This window comes from Lates calcarifer, linkage group LG10 (assembly GCF_001640805.2).
Source record: "Lates calcarifer isolate ASB-BC8 linkage group LG10, TLL_Latcal_v3, whole genome shotgun sequence".
NCBI lineage: Eukaryota > Metazoa > Chordata > Actinopteri > Centropomidae > Lates > Lates calcarifer.
In genome coordinates this window covers 7089883-7110111 of record NC_066842.1, presented here as the reverse complement: position 1 = coordinate 7110111, position 20229 = coordinate 7089883, and the positions used below count along the sequence as shown (strand labels likewise).

The 20229-nt window shown below is 41.0% G+C and overlaps 1 protein-coding gene and 1 long non-coding RNA gene across 2 annotated transcripts in view; one reads left to right on the top strand and one right to left on the bottom strand.

The window, feature by feature from the left end:
* Positions 1-20229, top strand: part of kcnq1.2 (potassium voltage-gated channel, KQT-like subfamily, member 1.2) — a 149545-nt gene that overhangs the window by 95140 nt on the left and 34176 nt on the right. The gene's annotated exons all lie outside the window — the stretch shown is intronic.
* LOC127142887 (uncharacterized) lies at positions 3419-9744 on the bottom strand. Its single transcript, XR_007813992.1, has 3 exons — positions 9617-9744; positions 9296-9425; positions 3419-4439 (listed from the first exon to the last, which is right to left on the bottom strand). It is a non-coding gene; the product is annotated as an uncharacterized LOC127142887 (long non-coding RNA).

Below are 20229 nucleotides of genomic sequence, written 5' to 3'. Positions count from 1 at the left end.
CTGCTGCTATGAGTGTGTGTGTTTTGGGAGAGAGATAAAATGATTAGATTACCCTCTTCATGAGCAGAAGGTATGAGTGTGACTGCACAACTGTGTTTGTGTTTGTGTGTGTGAGTGTCTCTGTTATCAGATGAATGGATGTGGTGGAATCTTTCGATATGACCATGTTGTGGCTGGCTCGGTCAATCTGAGCCAAAGTCAAACATACACCTCCTCTCCATTCCTCACCTTATTATCATCTATTCAGCATTTATGCTGTGGTTGCATTTCAGGTTGTTTTGCTTTGGGTTTTTTTTCATGGCAGGGAAGTTTTGATCATTTTCCATGCCCGCCCTTTTGTTTTCCTGTCATGCTAGATAGGTTAGTTGGTGATAATTCTTTGATGTTTATGTTTCCATTTCCATAAGGGAATATTTAGAGTACTGGTGGCATTATGAGGGGTAAAGAGAAAAATCTATGCAGTGAAGCATACTCAAAAGGCAACAGCGGTGTTATGAAGCCCATGGGTATAACTAGGTGTGTCCTCTCATAGAGGAACAGGCACAACGTGATGCCAGCATGTTGCCAGTGTGATGCCAACATAGACATTTCCCCTGTGGGGACAGTTGTACCAGTTGGACTGGTGCGTGGATGTGTCTGCCTTCCTGTCTGTCTGTCCCTATGACTTTCCGTGTGCAAATCATAGGGTATAACGTGTTTGTTTGCTTTTAGTGTGTGGCTACATCTGTTGTCTGTTTGTCTGACTGGTGGCATCGCTAGAGAGTGAAATTATGTTTGTGGATTTGGAAAGGTTTGGAAATGTGTTTGTGCACTCAAGCATGTGTTTTTTTTTCATAGAACTATTTTAAAATGGAATACTAACCTTATAGTCAAGTTGTTCTCACATCACACAGTAAATGAAAAACTCCTATACAATAGAACAATGCATTCTGCAGCCACTTCTTTTCTATTCAAGTCATCCAGCTCAGGATTTCCCCCACTTTACCTTAACATTTACCCTCCCATCTCTGTGCACTCATCAACACTGATGTTCTCTAATGTTTGTATGCATTTGCCGTTCTCAGGTCCCTTTGTTACAGAGAGAGGAGTAATGATCTTGAACCAATGTACGCTGTGAGCCTAAAGACCTCCCTCAGTGATTGAGTTCTGGCCCATTTGCTCTGGGCTACATGTTGTGATCGCAATCTCTTGATTGGAAACATAAACCTGCGTTCAGAAGTGCCTCTTCTACCTATGTCTCTCATTCCCTCCCTCTCTTTTCTCTCTCTCTCTCTCACTTCTCTCTCTCCCTACACTGCCTTGACATGAAGGCAAAATAAAACTGAGAGGTGGATAATTGGGAAGCAAATCAGTGGAACCCTACTGATGCAGGCTGCTTTCCCTCCTAAACAATGTGGAACCAATCACAATTCCCCTAATCAGACCTGCGTTCACATGCATTGCCACAGCAAGCGACCTCTCTAAGTGGGACAGAGGAGTGCCAACATGAAACTTGATACCCAGAGCTGCTTCATAATTACTGTTTTCCTCGCCTCAACACCCACCCCCCTACTCCATCTCTCTTCTCTGGTCATGTGAATTTGTTGTTTTGATGGTTCTGACGGGCCAGCACACCTGTTACATGGAAAAGGGAGCTTCCTTTTTCCCTCAGGCAGCAGGTGAATGAACCTGTTGACCCTTGTTACTCTGTACATTCCCTGGTCTCCTCCAGGTAGACCTGCACCTTTAAGCTCCAATAGCCCTTCTCCAGATAAACTAAATATGTCAGCGTTATGTTTCTGGAGGGTGGTGATTTTATCATTTTTGACACCTAGCAAAATGTATTCACACAACACTTCAACATAATGCTTTAGCTAAACCCACACTAGTACTATTTTACATGAGATGTAAAATGCACAGTGAATGAAGCTGGTTGTTGCAGCTTCAAATTGTTAGCATGCCCTTGAGTTCAGTTGTCAGTTGCAAGTTATTTGCAACAGAATCTCCACGGCTGTCACTTTTGTTTGCCTCACATCACGGCATGTATTTCATAACGTTGTGTAATTTCTGAGTTGCGTCACTTCTGGCATGTGGTCCATAATAGTAAAACCTAATCACACACAAAGCAAAAAACCCTGGTGTCACAGTTGAATCACTTCTGAATAGGATCTTTCCCAACAGCCCTGAGGAATTATTCATCAACTCTGTGCCCTAATGTTTGTGTGTTTGGGTTCATGTGTACACAAGAGTGTATTCCCATGCCTTTTTCTATACACACACTTGGTTGGCCTCCAGCTAATTTTTTTTGACAAATTCCCACTTTTTATTCCCATTTCCCTGTAAAACACCAGACATGGACCACTCTGACTGCGCTTTATGTTGCAGCTGAGTGAGTGAGATAGAATAATTTTCTTGTCCAACTATTGTCAGCACATCACTTGTAGATGAATTTATCTTCAGTGGAGGAGGCTCAGGCATTGTGTGTCCTGTACAGGGTTAGACAGTGATTTATCACATGCAGACAAAGACACATATAGGTCTACGCACACATACACTCACACACACACAAGCTTGGAGTTGATTAATCACCGATGTGTCTAACCCCACACTCTCAAGATTGAATTCTCCGGGAGCAACTTGGAAACGAAGATGGATGGCACTCTGTGACAGTGTGTTATCTTTCTGTCAGACACACTCAATGAAAAATACCCGAATGACAAGCTCAAACAGTGGCCAGTGTCTCAGAGCTTCAGCATGGCCTTTCAGAGAGGAGCTCACTACATGCTTTAGGATGAAGTCAGCCCATTGCTTGTGGTAAATCTCTCCCAGTTTTATAGGAACAGGATTTTTTCTCATAGCAATAGACAGAAAGGGCAGCGAAATTACAACAATACGTTTTCACATAGCCTGTAAATGTCTGTCTGAAAAACAGACAGACCCCACCCCCCCCCCTTTTTTTTAACAATATTGTGAAGAGTTGTGCAGTCCAGAGCAACCCAGCAACTTCAAACTGAAATTAGTGTGTAGAGCTGAAGGGAGTAGCCTTTAATTTTGTACGAAGAGAAAAAAAAAAAAAAAAAAAAAAAAAAAAAAATATATATATATATATATATATATATATATATATAATTATTATTATTATTTTTTTTTTTTTACAAGGTTGAGAACTTTTCACAAGGTTGAAAAAATATTAGTCCACACTAAACCTTTAAAGCTCAAATTTGTTATTTTCTGCCATCAAATAATTAAGTTATCAAAATTAATTAAACTAAACTAATTTATGAATAAACTCATTAAAATAAGCTATTCAATTGTAAATTAGTTATTCAAATACATTTTGAAATCCCAGATAAGTTTTTAAAAGCAGAAGTTATAACTCATTAAAAAATGTTGAAAATACTGCAAATAGACTGCAAGTACTATGATTTTGCCTATTAAAGGTAATATATTTACAGTTATATGTAAAACATGAAAAGCACCAGAATCTGATGTAGTTTTAACTTCAGATTTGTGGGTGTTTTTTCCATGATTCACTTGACTTTATGTCTGTGTTAAAAAGTAGAAACATAAAAATAAAATACTTTTGAAAATAAGTTAAAAAAAAATGTTTTTTAACATGAGAAAAAAAAATCAGTTTCAGCAGTTTGGGTGCAATTGTTCAGTTTTTAGTCCATCCTAATGAAGTCATTAAAGTAGTACTGAGTGGCATTTGGAAATTGCACAAGGTTGGTGGGTGTAAAACCATCAGTATCTAGTGAAGAAAACATCCTCTAATGTGCCCTCCAGACCTGCACAGAGACGTCTCTGCTCAACACATCATTATTTGTGTTGCCCTAAGTACACTACATGGACCATAGATCACACTCACCCTGTGGTTAACTTCACTCCGCTATATTAGGGCAAATATACTGTGCTGTGTATGTCACGCTTATATCATGTGCATTAGCACCAGGCATACACAGAAGAATGCATGCCCTGACCTTAATAGCATCTCAATTAGGTAAGTATGCTGTAAATTACAGCAAGGCCAAATACTGGGAATACTTGAGGGCCGAGACAGAGTGTTGTGTTTTGTTAGGAGTCCATCTGTAAGGCATTTAGGGCCCCTCGTCTCTAAAAGCATGGCTTTGAGGGGGGCAGGAGTGTGTGTACATGAGTGTGTGTGTGTGTGTGGTGTGTGTGTTTAGACTGGTCCAATCCAGACCCAGTGGAGGGCTTAAGAGATGAGGGCCTGGTAAACACACACGCACATACAGTATATACATATTTATACATTAGACCATATACAAAAATACAAGTGGATATCCAGACACACGTAAATATACAAATGCAGTCACACACACAGAGACATGCACTGTCCATTCAGCAATGCCTCTGTTCAGCTCTCAGCAGTGCTACAGCAAACAGGAACAGCTTCATTATCTCTTCTGCCGGGACAGGATGGGTTGGAGACTGAACAGCTGTGAGGGGGAGCAGAGGAGGAAAATGCATTTCAAGCCTTAAATCTATTAATAATTTGCCGTGCATTAATAGATATATTGCATCCAGTTGTGTTTTCCTCAGTTTTGGATATTGGCCACCAGAACAAATTAAGCCCACATCAATAGAAACTAAAACTCCTTTTTAGTGCCTGGGGTATTCTCTGTGGCTATAATTATGATGTTATTTTCTCTAGTAAAATGTTTAATCTTATGATCACAACAAAATTAATGCACAGAAATCAAAAGCTAGAGGGAATATTTATATTTAACTGAAACAAAGTAATACTGTAATAAGCTAAACAGCATGTTATAGACCACATACAGAGATATAAAAGTTTTTAAAGAGATTTTTAAATTCTTGGACTTGAAAGATGCTTTAGAGTTCAGTGAGGTTCCCACTGTTCTTATGTCACGCTCAATTGAATTTTCTGGAGAATGGTTGTTTTTCAACCTATTTAAGTTCACTGAAAAGACTTAGAGGATTTAAAGCTACAGTAGGCAGTCTTTTTTCTGTTGTCAATAAAGGGGGGACTTAACTATCTGCATAAGTGTGCACCATTATTTTGGTATCCCACAGAGCTCATGCATGTCTACCAAACAGGCTGGTCTGTGAGGCAAAAACTAACTTGAGGAAGTTCATTACTCTCTGTTGGTATGGGAAAAAAGTGTTCTTTGTCTTTACGTATCAGTTTGTCACCATATGTGGATATTGAGTCCAGTGCATTACAGAACAACAGTTTTATTTAGGCACAAAGGGTTGTAAAGTGAAACATCCCTCTTACCTGTAGACACCCTTTGTCATAATTTAGAGTAATAAGATAAATGTATTTTACACTTGTTAAAAGTTCAGATTTTAATATTATTCTGTTATAAAACTGTCAAAATTGTCCCCCATAAAGTTGAATGGTCACACTGTAGACTCCCTCCTCTTCCCCCTCCTCTGGGTCATTGGTGTCACTTTATTCATTCTTCCACTTCTCTGCGTATTCTTCAACTCTTTCCCTTTCTCTCTGTAATTAGAGTGATGGTCACAGTGACCTACTGTCTGTCCATTTTGTGCTACAAAGGAACAGTCTGCTGCCATCCCACTTCCCCTTGTCCAGTCTGTGCAGTCTCTATCTTTCCAGCTCCGTTCCCCCTCTCTTTCTGTTTTCCCGTACAGACACCGGACTGTCTCTCTCTAAACTCCCCTTTGCTCCTATTCCCAGCACCTCTCTGCCCTACGAGCCCCCTGTCTGTTGTTGTGCTGTGTTTTGATATATGTGTGTATTTGGCTGCAGTGTGCTCAGCAGGGAGCCGGGCTGACCGGGCCGGTCTAAACAAAGAGAGGAAACTTGGCAAAGGAAGTGCATGCACACAGACATGCACACACACACACATACACACACACACACACACTTACACAAATCCTGGAACACAGAACTACAGTGCAGCGGCCGTACTCCTAACTGCCCTGTGCTGCAGACAAGCACATACAGAATCTCCCAGCATGTCTGAACTTGGCCCGTGATAGCTGCAACACAACAACCTAACAGTTCCAGTTTTCCTTTTTTTGATTAAATCTACTTCTCTGAATCCTGCACAGGCTTATCTGCACTGCCACTGATTATATAAGTCTCTAGATAAAAGATGGAGATCTGTGCAAAAATACTTGAGCAGCAGCACTTCAGGCAAACATTGATTCATCTGATTTCACTGTCCCCCTGCCACATGGAGGTCAGAGGTCATTGTCCTCTACAGAACAGCACCCCCTGGGGCTGCAAGGCCTTCAGAAATTTTGCTTGCAAACATTTCAGCAAGAGGAGAGTGCATTAGGCCCCGTTTAGCACTGTGTCAAAATTGCAATCTCACTCATATAAATTAGATGAATGTGCTGGTACAGCAGGGCCTCAGACCTGGCTAAACCTGGCTGAACTTTTGCTACAGTGTAATGTAATGTCATCAGGTAACACAATGTGTTGGCAAATTGAAAGGACAGTAGTCCAGGTAGAACACCTTCTAATACAACCTTCTGAGTCTTATTCTACTGTTTCCTTTAAAAAATGATATGGTTGTAAAATCCTTTCACATAGGATTACAAATTGCTGTGCAGTGTTTTGCCTCCAAGAAACCAATATTGTATATCAGCCTCTGACTGGTACCTGCTGAAACATGCCCACACCAGCACTACTCCTTGTGGTTTTTGAACACACTGTTTTTTGCTATTTTTGTCGTTACTCCTGATCCAGCAGCCTTCCCTTTACTCACTGCACCACCCTGCTGCACCAAGCTGAACTGGTCTTTGTCATGTCAACACTTCCCACCGTTGATGTGGTATCTTTATAGCGCTGTGAACTCGATAGCATGCAACGAGTGGTGTGCTGCTGTGAGTTTGATAGCGCACCAGGAGCGGTGTGCTGTTTGTAGTGCAGCCCAGCAGTAAATCGTGTTTCGGCAGTGTGCTGGGGATGCAGCCCCTGGCAGCTCCCAGACGGCCTTTGGCTCTGGTTCCCTTCTCTTAGCGCCACTCTCTAATTTCAGAGCCGGGACCCTGCCTACTACTGTGTCTTTACCGCATTCCCACAAACCAGAGACGGACAGTCTGCCTGCATGTCTGGCTGCTTGCTCTCCATCTCACAGTCTCTATCCCTTTCTATCTCTCTGCTTTTGTGTCTCTCTATCACTCTTTCGCTCTCACTCCCTGTTTTTTGCCTGCTGTCACAAACTCTTTTTCTGTGGCTCCTGGTCTCTCATTCCCAGAGCTTGCCCCTTTGCCTTTCCCCTGTCTCTGTCTGGTTCTATGCCTTCAGGATTATAGGTCTGCAGTCTCACTCACAGCATCTAAATCATGTTGTACACTGCCACTGTCTCTCGTCAGCTCTCTCCCCTCTCTCTCGCTCTCTCCTCCTGCATCTCTCTAGCACCCACTGTGGGCTTTCTTGTTGGCTGTAAATACCCATGCTATGTTTCCATTTTAATTGCCCAAGTTTCGCAGGGCCCTAAAATATATTTTTGTGCACATATATTTTATTGTCTTGGCCAAATGCCTCCACTACTTCTAGTTGGGCCTGATCACTAATGTACTCCTACATGGACCAGTTCATTATCAGCAGGGAGGTGTGAGCTTATTTGAGAAGGTTATGAAGGGGTCAATGTACAGTTCATGAAACAGGGGTCTGTGTTTTATTGGGACCTGTAGTTTTACTAAGACACAGTGCTAAGTAGCCCTGGTGCCACCCTACTTTTGAGTGCTATTAAATCAGTCTACTGCATGGAACAGTAAACCAGCTGTGCATAATGCCAAACTGTGTAAATTACTCTGGAGACCATGAGTGTAAATGTCACTGCTGTTAAGTCAAGCTGGTACCTGGGGAACATATAATGGGCAAAATGTGCATATAATACTGTATGTATGCTTGTAATGTATATGTGTTTTATGCAGATGTGTGCCTTTGCTTCTCAATCAATATGCTCCCATATAACTCCATAAACCTGTAAACCCTGTTGCTGACACATCTACCTCTCAAGGGGTGGGTGTTAAAGACAAAGCAATACCTAGGGGTGGGTATCTAACCCCAATACTTGTTGAAAACTGAGAAAATGTGTTTGTAGAAATGCTTAGTAAGATTTTTAGTCTTAGTTACTTAGTTTCTGATCAATTATTGTAGTTGCTAAGATAGTATTTTATGTATGCACTGAGAGGTTTGTGTTTTTTAAGGATTTATGGGATTTGTAGGATCCCATGACAATATGTACCAAAGTTCAGGCAATACAAAGTAAAACCACAAATATGGCACTAGATGAAAAGTCAGGAAATCATCAGAGTCAGCAGACTTCATCCTCTGGGGACATGAATGTCTGTAAAAAATGTCCTGTCAATCCAGCTAATAGTTGCTGAGATATTTCAGTTTGAGCCAGAGTGGTGGGCTGACCAACAGTCAGAGTGACATTACCATCCCATTATACAGGAGTAGATTAAAAATATTAGAAGCTGCATTTTATTATTGTAGGTTCATGGAATGATTTTAACTAGCTGTTACTAATGCAGGCGTGTTTATGACTGTGTAAGGACTTGACTGGGCCACTTGTGGTTCAGTCATTGGCCCTGTGGTACTCTGTTCCCAGACACATCCCTCAGGCAACAGTGGGGTTGGTAGTGCCCATAGTAAATTATAGTGTATGTGTGTGTGTATGCGTGCACACCTATGTGTTTGCCCGACTTGCTCCATCTGCTCTATGCCAAGTCTCCTGTCGTCTCCCATTTGCTTTAATGGCGTCAGGTTTTTGCAGAACTCTTAACACACTTGACTCTATTCCATGGTGAGTTTTTTTTTTCTCTGTAAATGACTAATGATTTTATGGAAGTGTAATGGTGGGTGTTTTTCTATACCTCTGGGCACTCTGTTTCCCTGTAGAACAATTAAAGCGGCACACCTTTCATTTGTGTGTAATTAACTTTGTAGTCCACACAGGATACGGGCCTCGCCTAGTCTCGTACGGTACAATGGATAAAATCAGGAAACTGTTATTTGAGGCTGAATCAGTGAATGGGGCCTTGAATGGGAACTGCATATTTACAACACTTTGAATGGTGACCATCAAAAAAAGGTCCCCCACCCTGTGTCTGTTGTGCAGCTATTGACCGATAGTGAGGCCACAGGCAGTGCAGCTTATCCTGTCTTAAATGCTGTAAACAGACTTGAACGACCTTATCATCACTCACATACCTGCCAAATCACACATTTTACCAGAAACTCATGTTTTAGTGCCTTTGATGGCATCTTGCAGCCATAAAATGAAAATCTCAGATAGTGACATTATCAAAGAAAACAGAAAGCATGTTTTGAAATACTCACTCTGGGATAAAAGATGCAATGCAGAGAGCTCTTCTAGAAGGTAAAGTTGCTCTGCCCTGTGAGTAGTGCTCTCAGTAGCAAAAAGTACAAGAAACTCCAGCCGTGAGGATAAAGTGAATTCCATTGTCTGCTGTAGTTCAGGGGAGAAATCGGACAGATGTAAGGTGAAAACAGGACAACAAAACGGAAGCATTCCCAAACACATTCTTCAACATTTAACTAAGGTGACAAACATTCCGATCAGTTGATATCTACACACAAAACACAGCGCGATATATCCGTTAACTCTCATTCCAGTGGTACTTAGGAACCAAGACATACACAGAGATAGAGACAGACAAGCAGATAGAGATAGAGTGAGAGACAGACATTAGTCTGGAGATCTCTATACTGTATGTCTCCTCCATGACATACTGCAGAGGAAGAGGGAGGCCAGGAGTGTCTGAGCTGTAGTTGGCCTGATAAGCAGGGCAGATAAAGGGCTGAAATGAACTTCAGACAGAGATGAGAACAAAACTGAAGGGTGAGCTGACTGAGATATGTCTCTTCCTCCACACACAAGGAGGAGTTTATAGAAAAGACCGAAGAAGACTGGAGTGACTGGACCAAAGTCAGAGTGATAAGGAATAGATATGATTTTGCTGCATCTTGTGTTCTCACAGATACTGGACAGAGGGAGTGTGATCAAGTAGTTGTATTAGCTAACTATCCAGCATAGGAGTTGCTTGAAAAGTCACCCAAAGTACAGAGTTGGATGGTAAAATGACTTATGTTTTTGTTTCATCTGACATATTGTGTATTATTCAAGTCCAAAAATTTGTGGTTGTGTTTCATATACCTTTTAGGCTAATATCAAGTTTCACAGGCTACGTCAATCCACTTGTTGCTGTAGCATCAGCAATGCTCACACACTTACGAAGCTCAGTGGGGTTGCACACACAGACACATCAAGTGCGCACACAGGCAACTTGTGGTGAGAAGTGAACATCCCAAAGGTCAGTGTTGGCCAAAGGGTCATTCCCACCAGTCCACCACTGGCCAAACAACCTGTGTCTGGGGGTCAAAGGTCATCTCAGCAGGCCTGGTCATTAGAGCACAATGGAGCCCATTCTGGCCGTCTGTGCAACTGTGTGTCTTGTCTTGTCAGTGTGTCTCAGCTGACAGGAGGTTGTGCACAGCTTGAGAGAGAGGTGAAGAGGGAAGCGACAAGAGTTTCCTCCAGAAGAGTACTTGAGAGTAGAGTGATTGTGTGTTGGAGTGTCTGTGAAGTGTGCATATGTTTACGTGTGTCCACCACTGCATTTTGCAGGAAGGCAAGCGAGGAGCGTGTTTGTCCGTGTGGCTATTTTTGACTTCAGATTGAGAGTAAGCCTCTGTGTGTGTTTGGAGCTCCCCTTCTTGGCTCACTCAGCACCTTGATATTGGCACTGAGCCTCTGTAGAGATCTGCTGCCTCAGCTGGATCGCTCTCCTCCCTTTTCTCCCCCTCCATCATTCACTCCCCCACTCCTGCTCTTTACTCCCACCTCTACTCCAGGCCCTTCCAGCTGCCCTCAACCAGGGGAGTAGAGCTTAAATCACTCCCTTCTCTCGAAGCCCCCCCCCACCCTTACATGCACTTACCCAGTCCCTCCCTCTCTGATAGTGTCAAGGAGGGGGATGGGCTGTGACTGTTGACTTGGACTACTGTGGGAATGCAGGTGCTGTGTGTGGTGTGTGTGTGTGGTGTGTGGTGTGTGTGTGTGTGTCTGTGGAAGGCCCTCCCTGGGCTCGCAGGGCCAGCTCGGTGTCTGTCGTCTGTCACAACAGCCGTTCAGACTGTGCTGTCATTGCTATGACAGCATGCTATGGCAGATGGCTGCCAAAATATCAAAACAATCTCTTCTTAATTCTCACGCAACTAAGGTTTTAGTCCAGGGTAATTAGAGGTTTACAAGTTATTTCATTAGTGGTGCGTTGATTATTTTCATTACAGAATCATTACAGATTTGATTCATACATTTACTTGTAAAACGTAAGAATATAATCTAAATATACAGAAAGATGATGTGTCGAAAACAGAGTACTGTACCTTTAAACTAGTGTGATAAGGAGCTATTTTCCAGTGGAGGTATTTGACAATGACAGCCCTGACAGTCTTTGTAGCCTTATCTCCTGTCCCAACAATGACAGATGGTATCTATTGCAAGTCGCAAGCCGTCATGTCACTGTGCACAATAAGTCCTCCTTCCTCATACCACGTTCCCACTTCAACTGTAAACAAAATGCACAGCAGGCGTGGTCACACCAACAACTTTGTTTTGCACAAGTTTTTTGAGACCGACCCACCCACCCCCGTAAGGTTGTCTCTACACCCGTCTCCTCCTTTGTTTCGTCTCCTCTTGCTTTTCTCTCACTTTATTTCTTTTTCTTTCCTTTTTCATTCCTTCTTTTGTTTTGTCTTTCTTTTTCTTTTTCTCTTCCACTCCCTCTCTCCTCTTGGCTGTTGAGGTTAACCACCACTTGTATTACACTGCATTACAACTCATCAACAATATGCCGGGCAGAAAGAAAAACAACCCACACTTGTTGTCCTCTCGCTCCCTTTTTCTCTCTCTGTCTTTTCTCTCTTTAGCTAAATCACAAAACAAGTGGGCCAAAAACAGTGAATTGCCTAGAAACCCAATATGGACTCCACCCTGGAGATTACACGGTCAGCTCAGCCAGCCTGCACTAGAATAACAGCATGGCCTGCTCTCACTGTCTCCTGCCCAGTGTGTGTATGTGTGTTTATGATTGTGTGTGTGCACAGGCTTCTGAGAGTACCTTACCTTCTTTGACATTGTCACAATATGTGTGTGCATGCAGGGAAACATGCACTTTATAGTTTTAGCATACCTATACATGTATCAAATATCACTTTTTGTGCATCTGAGTAAGCTTGTGTATCTGCATGTGCTTGTGTACATGTGAGTTTCTTGGTCACATGGGCCTCAGTTTACCTCAGAGTTTCAGAAATGAATCATTCTTCATCAGCTGTTGGAATGTGCAGTACGGCTGTGCAAAATGTATTGTCTTGTTGTCTGACACATCCACACTTCATACCATTTCACACCTGCTAACAGCAATCATGTCACTCCGCAGAGACAGCTGTGTCTTTGACTCAACATTTCTTTTTTATTGTGTGATACAAGGAAAGAGTAATGTGATTTATTGTGTAAAATAGAAATACAAATATAAGTTGCAGAACATCTGCTGTGATGGCTAATAATTCACTGGCTTATTATGGCAATGTCTAGATTATATAACAGTGACCTATATACCATTTTAAACAAAACTGTACACTTACACAAAGTAAGGTCATTTCTAATAACCTGAGTTTAGGGTTTTTCACCATCAAAGATTATTATGTTGGACAGTACAGCTTGTAACAGTTCACTAAACAAATACAGAGCAAAAGTAGTCTATAAGTAATTCAATTAAAATTAAGTAAATACATAAAGCTTAATTTAGAAATAAAAAAGACGTTGTGCCACAGTGACAGTGTGGTTTAAAAAATAGATATATCTAATATCTAGATATACTGTATATCTAGATATTGAGTTATTTCATATTGTCATTACTTGTGGAAATAAAATGGGAAGTGGAACAAGACAAGAAATTTTCTTCAAAAATATCTTGATCACACTTTCTCTGTCTGTCCATTTCTAAATCACTCAGTCAACTGCAACTCAAAATGTTGGTTAGAAACATTTTACAGTGCTGCACATGAACAGATTTAGTGCCAGATCTGAGATCGTTACATGAATTTAATTTCTTCTTTGTTGTATGACATATAGAATGACAATAGGCCCAAGTATCAAGAAAAAATAGCATCTTCCCTTGACATTTTTGTTTAGCCTATTCTCACACATTTCTATCTTAGTGCATTTGTAATGTATTTGGTGTAATTTGATTGTGAGATCACAGTAAATTAGTTACTCAGTGGGAGGGACCTGCACACATTAACTTTCGGATACAGTTACTGTTAACTAAACATGATATTAAATAGATAATGGAATAATTTCTAAAATCTCGACAGTGGAACTAGCGACTAAAATCTAAAATCTAAATCCATCAGTGATGATGGCCAACAAATTTTACTTTTTTATCTTCATTTGTCTTTTATGCCATGTCTTGTAGAACACAGTACTGCATTTAGTATTAATTTGCTTAGAGGCAAGGCTCTTTGGGGATTAAATCAGATTCAGTGGATTTAAGTTTAAGTTTAGAAGAATTGAAGAATGCAGTAGGCTAACAAAAGAATTCTTGTGTAAAAATTCATGATAAAATAAGTACACATATCTACAACTATTTAAGCAATACTGTGCATTTTCTCTGTCCATGCTTTAGTAGCATTCACAAATCATATTAATAATAATCTGTTAATGGTGGTGGAACTCACTTTTTCCAACTGTATCAAGCCTGAACTTTAAAGTTATATGCTGACAATATATGGCAATCAATAAATTTTATGTCTAGGAATCCAGCATGTATAGTTGAAATGGGGGTAAAGGCTATTTTGATTTGGGTTTCTGAGATTATACTGCCCATAGTTTAGAAAGCTGGATCCAATCTGAGGCCAGTCAGGCTGTGGTGATCGAGGCTTCTCTAATGCTAGGTCTGTAGGTCTGCAACGCCTGAGTCTGGCCTACAACTGGGGCAGAGTGGCTGATTGTTTCCAGCCATGATGGAGGTAATGAGGGGGTGGTGGTCATCATGATACACACAAAAACACACACATACACACACACACACAGACTGACCTATAAGTGAATATTCATACACTTGTGCATGCACGCGCGTGTTTCAGCCACAGCACATTGGCTCTCTCCACAGACCACGGGGTCACTCTGCTATAGTTGCTCATTAGTGGTCACCTCTCCTGGAGAATACACACACACATATGCACACACACACACACATATACAAACACTCACCACTGGCTATGCACATGCAGATTTACCACACACACCTTAACGTAAATCCACTCATCCAGTTCACAGTATTGTGTTTGATGCATGCCATGTTAGGAGCCCTAAAGAGAAACCACATGCAGCTCAGTTCAAGCAGATCTGCTAAATCTATGTCAAAAGGTGGCTGAGTCATGACTGTATTGGGCGTGCAATCACACGTGTGGTTGCTGCATCACAAGATGTAGTGTGACAGGCCTCGAGGAGAAAAGCTGACAGACGCATACACAAATATCCACTTTCTCACAATTGCAGACATGCTTGACGTCACAATAGTCTGGTAACAGAAGTATTTGGGGAAGTAAATCTTTTAATAAATAGCAGCACATGTAAAGAACCTGCATCTCTTGACTCTCATAAGACAATATGACTAATAGTAAAACAATTATAAGAAGCATTTCACAAGTCATGTTCCTTAAAGATTAGAGAAGTAGATTTGAAGGTCTTCAAATGCCACTCCTCAGGTTGTTCCAGTGAACCACACAGACAAAATAAGTGCTCTCATAAGTTAAGATAAAACTTGTTCTACGTTCTTTCAGACTGCGTTTGTCGCTGTTAAATCTTTAATGATAAACCTTAAGCTATTAGTAAAGCTTTATCACACTTTGTGACACTTTAAAGCACTGCCGTGTAATTGAGTGTGAATGGTGTGGTAACATAGGATAGCATTTTCCCACGCTTTAGCAGCGGTATGCTAAGATTTTCCCATAGTTCAGCCCATCTTTTCCCAGCCAAATATCCCAAATCTGGTGTGGCAGGAAAAGCTTGCTCCTCAAATCTATGGTTACGGAGGGCCCTGACACACCAAACCAACAGTCGCATGTCCAGTTGAGTGTTGGTAGCCAAACACTGGCCGTAATTTTGGCAGGATGTCATGTACCATTGCCAAGAGTCAGTCCTTTTCTGCGTTTACTACGTCCATTGACGTAGCATGGGTGTCAATGCACAGGGCTCCAGTAAAAACAAGGACAAAGGATAAAAAGGTTGTTGCAGAGATAACTTCCCAGAGCAGTAAAATCCCATATATTGGTGTCCAGAATTTTAAACTGGGCTACCAGAATCACAGGCACAAGTGAGACATTGCTGCCAATGTAGCAGCAGTGTAGCCCCTTACATTTTATTAAAGCAGGGCAGTTTTGGGTCTGAATGCCCACTAGAAGAGATACAAGAAGAGAGAGGGGATAATATGCAGTAAAGTTTTGGTTTCTTCTTCTTTTTCACATCTTTATATTCTTTTCTTCTCCTGCAATCAAAGACCACACTGACAATGGCAGTACAAATCAAAGTGACTAGTAATTTTCCTTATTTTGTTACAGAACTCATGTTCATGTTAGTGGTCAGCTGGTCATCGGCTCCAGTCATTACTGTGTGTTCAAGTGCAATCGGATGCAAAGCACAAGGCCTTTGATCATTCTGCCTTTGTTGTGGCCAGTTCTTTTAGGTTGGCTTGGTGCATTAGGGCTGTCCAAGATCTGGACAAAACCAACAAAGCTGATTGTCACCTGTCCCTACAGCACCAGCTGAACAGGTTACACATTAACTGGCCACGCGAACACTTGGTCGACAACACCAGCTCCTGCTTCTCTGCTGTCATGAGTTCCATTTATTGCAGCATAAAAACCCACTTCAGTGTGGGATGGTAGAGGAGGAAACTTTATAATATCATCCACTTTTAGTGCCTCAGGTAACATATTAAACAACACAGGGCACTGAAACAGCTCAGTTGAGCTGCAAGTTAGTTAGTAATTATTCCAGGCATTGAACATAGGAAGTAAAGGCTTTGAATACAACAAAGAATTTAAGAAAAACTCAGTTCTTAACAGAAACAAAGGCACATAAAATTTTTCCCTTTTGGAGCAGAAATAGACTTCCTAATCTTATCTACTGTCTATGGTTAGCTGACTTTCAGACTGGATGAGTGACAGAGTAGGGATTTTATTGTGTTTTAACAATTGTTATTCATTGACTGGTGCTGAGTGTCCCAACCAGGTGTTTCTCAGTCCATAAAGCACTCACCAGCAGCCAAAAGAAAACAGGGCATGGACTAATTATTAAAAGAAAAGAAAAAAAAAAAAAAAAAAAACACTATTCAAAGAAACACATATTCAGCCTAGTTTTGAGCATTAATAATGGAATAATTGAGGAATGGTTAAAAACATAATTGGAGGTATGAAGGAATGGAACATGACAATCCTGTGGTCAAGACACAACCACCATCCCAGTCTGTCAGTGGCCAGATCAAATATAAGATCTGAAACCACTTTGGGGGAAAAAAAAACACTCACTGTGAACAGTAACAAAAATTGAAACAAATTCAACAGTATAAAGTATAATTGGTGATTTTAGTTCTTGAGAAACACAATGCTAACAGTATGATTAGAGACCTAATCCTCTGATGTAAAATGGTTAACTAACTATTGGATGATTAATCCTTGTAATTAGTAAGGATATACAGTATATATATTTATATGACATTATTGACATTAACATCATGGCATATTCAGAAGAATAGTATAATAGCATGTCAAATATTTTTCTTTACAGTGCAGGCCCCAGTTAGTCATTCCTTTAAATCTTTCAGCCCATGTTATTATGTATGTCAGTGCCTAAGTTCCAGCTTGCACAGCCATCAGCCCTTTTCCCCAAGATGGAAAGCTCATTTGGGCCCTGTAGGAAAGGCTGAAATTCCCAGTCCCACTGTGGTTGTGAGGGGAGAAGAGTCTGGACTGCCGGGATGTACCAGATGGGATGCTTTTCCGATAGATGTAAGCATTACGTAGCACCAGGGTGTGGTTTATAAGTACATGACTGTGGCTACTGCTCAAAGTCTGTAGTATATATGGGTAAATCATTGGCGTGTTTTGCCAGTCGTGTAACCTCTTTGGTATTGGGGGTGGTTTTGAAAGGCAGGAGGAAGCATAGGAGTGAGGTTACTGACCATGTGTGCTATGGACAAATGTCCAGCAGGTAATAAAATATTTCCTACTCCCCTACATGTGAGGCTTACCTCTGTTTTGAAGCAGTCTCACCTGAAAATTAGCTTGATTTAACAAAGTCAAGCAGCCCTGTCAATAGATTAGGAAGCCACAGATACTGTATTTTCATTTAGCCTGACTCAAGTTTGCTTATGTTCAAGAGTCAAAGTCTATATTTGCATGGTGTCTGCAGTGTTTGTGTCAGTTCCTGTAGATCTGCACTTCATGTAAGTTTGCATACCAACGTGTATATGCTTTGCATATCAATAGATAGCTTGTGTCTGCTAGACGCTCCCAGAAAGAACCAAACAGAGCACGCTAGTTGGTTCCATTCACTGCACTCTGAGGAGGGCCTGCCCTGTGTATGAATAGCCTGTAATTGCAGCTTGATGGAAAACACTAATGCAGCTTGTAAAAAACGGGACACTTAAGACTGGTACAATTACTCTTTCCAGCAGACAAAGCCAAGAAAACACACCATGCAGTGCACTCTTCAAGTCATCAGGCTTCTGACCAACAAACAAGCAGCGATCAATCCAAACTACTGTTTGTTTTTGTTGCTTCTTTAAAGCTAAACTATGCCCCATTGTATTAAAATGGATTTTAAAAGCCACCACAAAAAGAAGAATTGTTCATAACTATAAATCTGTTTGACATCAAGGCAGAGTAATGGTTGCTTTATTAATAGTATTGCATTAGAATGCTTGTTTATACCCATAAAAATATCAACTCAGCTGTAAGTCATCCCAACTGTGAAGAGACAGAGAGAGAGAGTGAGTGAGCCTGAGCCTATGGGTATTTTGTTAGACTCGTGCAAAGCAATCAGCCAAGCATGCTGCAATCACAGCAGATAAGGTTGCACTGACAAACACTGCAAGCCATTAACCATTTGATGACCAATAAATCATTAATCTCTGTACAGGAGAATTGTTCTAGCACAAAAGAACCCATCTTGAGAAATATCCAATGTCACTGCTGAATTGAATCAGTCATGAGGTCAAGGCAGACCCAACACAGTTTCAGGCCCCTCTTCAGTGAACTTTCGCCATCCTTGTTTGTTGAGCAGTAAACTTAAGCAATGTCCATAAAACTGAAGAAGTTTGCAGAGAGACGTCTGGATGAATCACATCAAGCTAAATAGACCAGAACATGGAAAATATTGCTTGCTGGTGTATTTAGAGAGCTTTTATGTGGTAGTGATCTTTGGGCTGCTGTAAATATCTGTGTGTGCATGTGTGTGTATGTTTTTGCACTGTGTGGATGGAACAATATGTGTGTGTGCATGCCTGCTTGGGCATGAGCACAGGTGTGTTAATTGTGTTATTTGGTCACTGTGAACCAGTGTATGTGTCTTTGTTTAAAAATGTGTGTGTGTGTGCGTGCACGTGTGCTCAGCCAGTCATTCCCACCCATACTGATGACTGTCCCTGACTCAGAGTTCCCATGGGCCTCATTCTGCTGACTCGCCTTCCCGCCACTTTTGCTCCTCTTTCTTTCTTTCACCGGTTATCCCCCGCCCCCCCTCCAGTCTTTGTATTGATTGATGGCAACATTATTTTTACCCGCTTGTACTAATTATCTCCTGTGATGATGGTAATGAGTGTGCGTCACTTCGGGAAAAGCTTTGTAGGTTTTCCCACTCTCTCTTTCTCTTCTTCTCTCTTTTTTTTTTTTTTTTTTTTTTTTTGCGGGTGCAAAAACAAAGAGGAGCTTGTTAGGAGTTCACAATCAATAGATTAGAACTCTGTTGACTGATTGAGAAAGAAAGAGGGAGAGAGAGAGATAACAAGAGAGCTAGGGGGAAGTAAAATTATATGTCTGTGTGGTTTGTCATCTCTGTATTTCTGTGCATGAATGAGTATTTGTGTCATCTGTGTGTGTGTGCACGTACACAGTAGGAAGGCCTACCTGCTTTTTGTGCAAGGGTTTGGTGTAAATGTCTACTTTCTCATTTATTTTAGGAATTTAGAAAATTCATTTTATTGGCCTGTCAACTTTACATTTATCAGGGACTTTTTTCCAGGCTCCCAAGTGACATTTTATACACAACCAACCCAAAGATATATTTAATCTACAGAGATAAAAACAAATTGGAAAAGACCTTACATTTTAAAAGCTGTATGGAAATGTTTGACATTCTTTCTTGAAAAGCGACTCAAATGATGAAATTATTATTAAAATAGTTGATGTTTAATTTTCTGTTGATTGGTTAATCGACTGATTTTCAGAGTTTCAGTAAATTTCCGAAAATTGTTTTCTATTTTTCAAGGCACCATATAAACAGGCAACGTGTATATGGTTAGGACCATACAGAAAAGCACTAACACTTGTACATGTGTTCTCTATATGTCCTACCAGTTGCGGGACAGAACAGCCCCTTTCACAAATGATAAGGTTGTTGGTTTATCAGCTGCTAAATCAGTCAGTGTGTCCATTCAACACTTTGTCCAGGGAAAGAAACTACTGGCCAGATTGCCATTAAATTTGGTTTGGATATTCATACGGTTCCCTCGGGGTCAAAAGCACACAAGGATAAAAAGAAATGTAGCATATCAAATGAATTTGTGTTGAATTTAACAGTCTTTGGTGCTACTTCACTTGATTCCTCACCCAAAGAGGCAGTCTCTCTCTAGCTATAGCTCACTAGGGAATGTCCTTTTAAATATTTTACCAGGATTGTAGGTTGTAGAGAGTTCCTTTCTGTCCCCATCCATTGTGACAGCTACAAGATCACAGAACAACAACCTGACAAGACAAGAGGTCAAGGTACAGTAGCTGAGATGTGAGCAAGCGCAAGTGGGAAAAAAAGTCTTTGACGCCGGAAAATAGCAGTGTTGTAAACTGTTGTGTCTACCTGCGCTGACTTGTGGCTAGCTGCTGGGAGTAGGTGTTTATACTAAAGATAAAAAGACAGCAGTGTCTTGAGGCACACCATTTGGTGCTATTGTATTTAAGACATGACTGGTCAT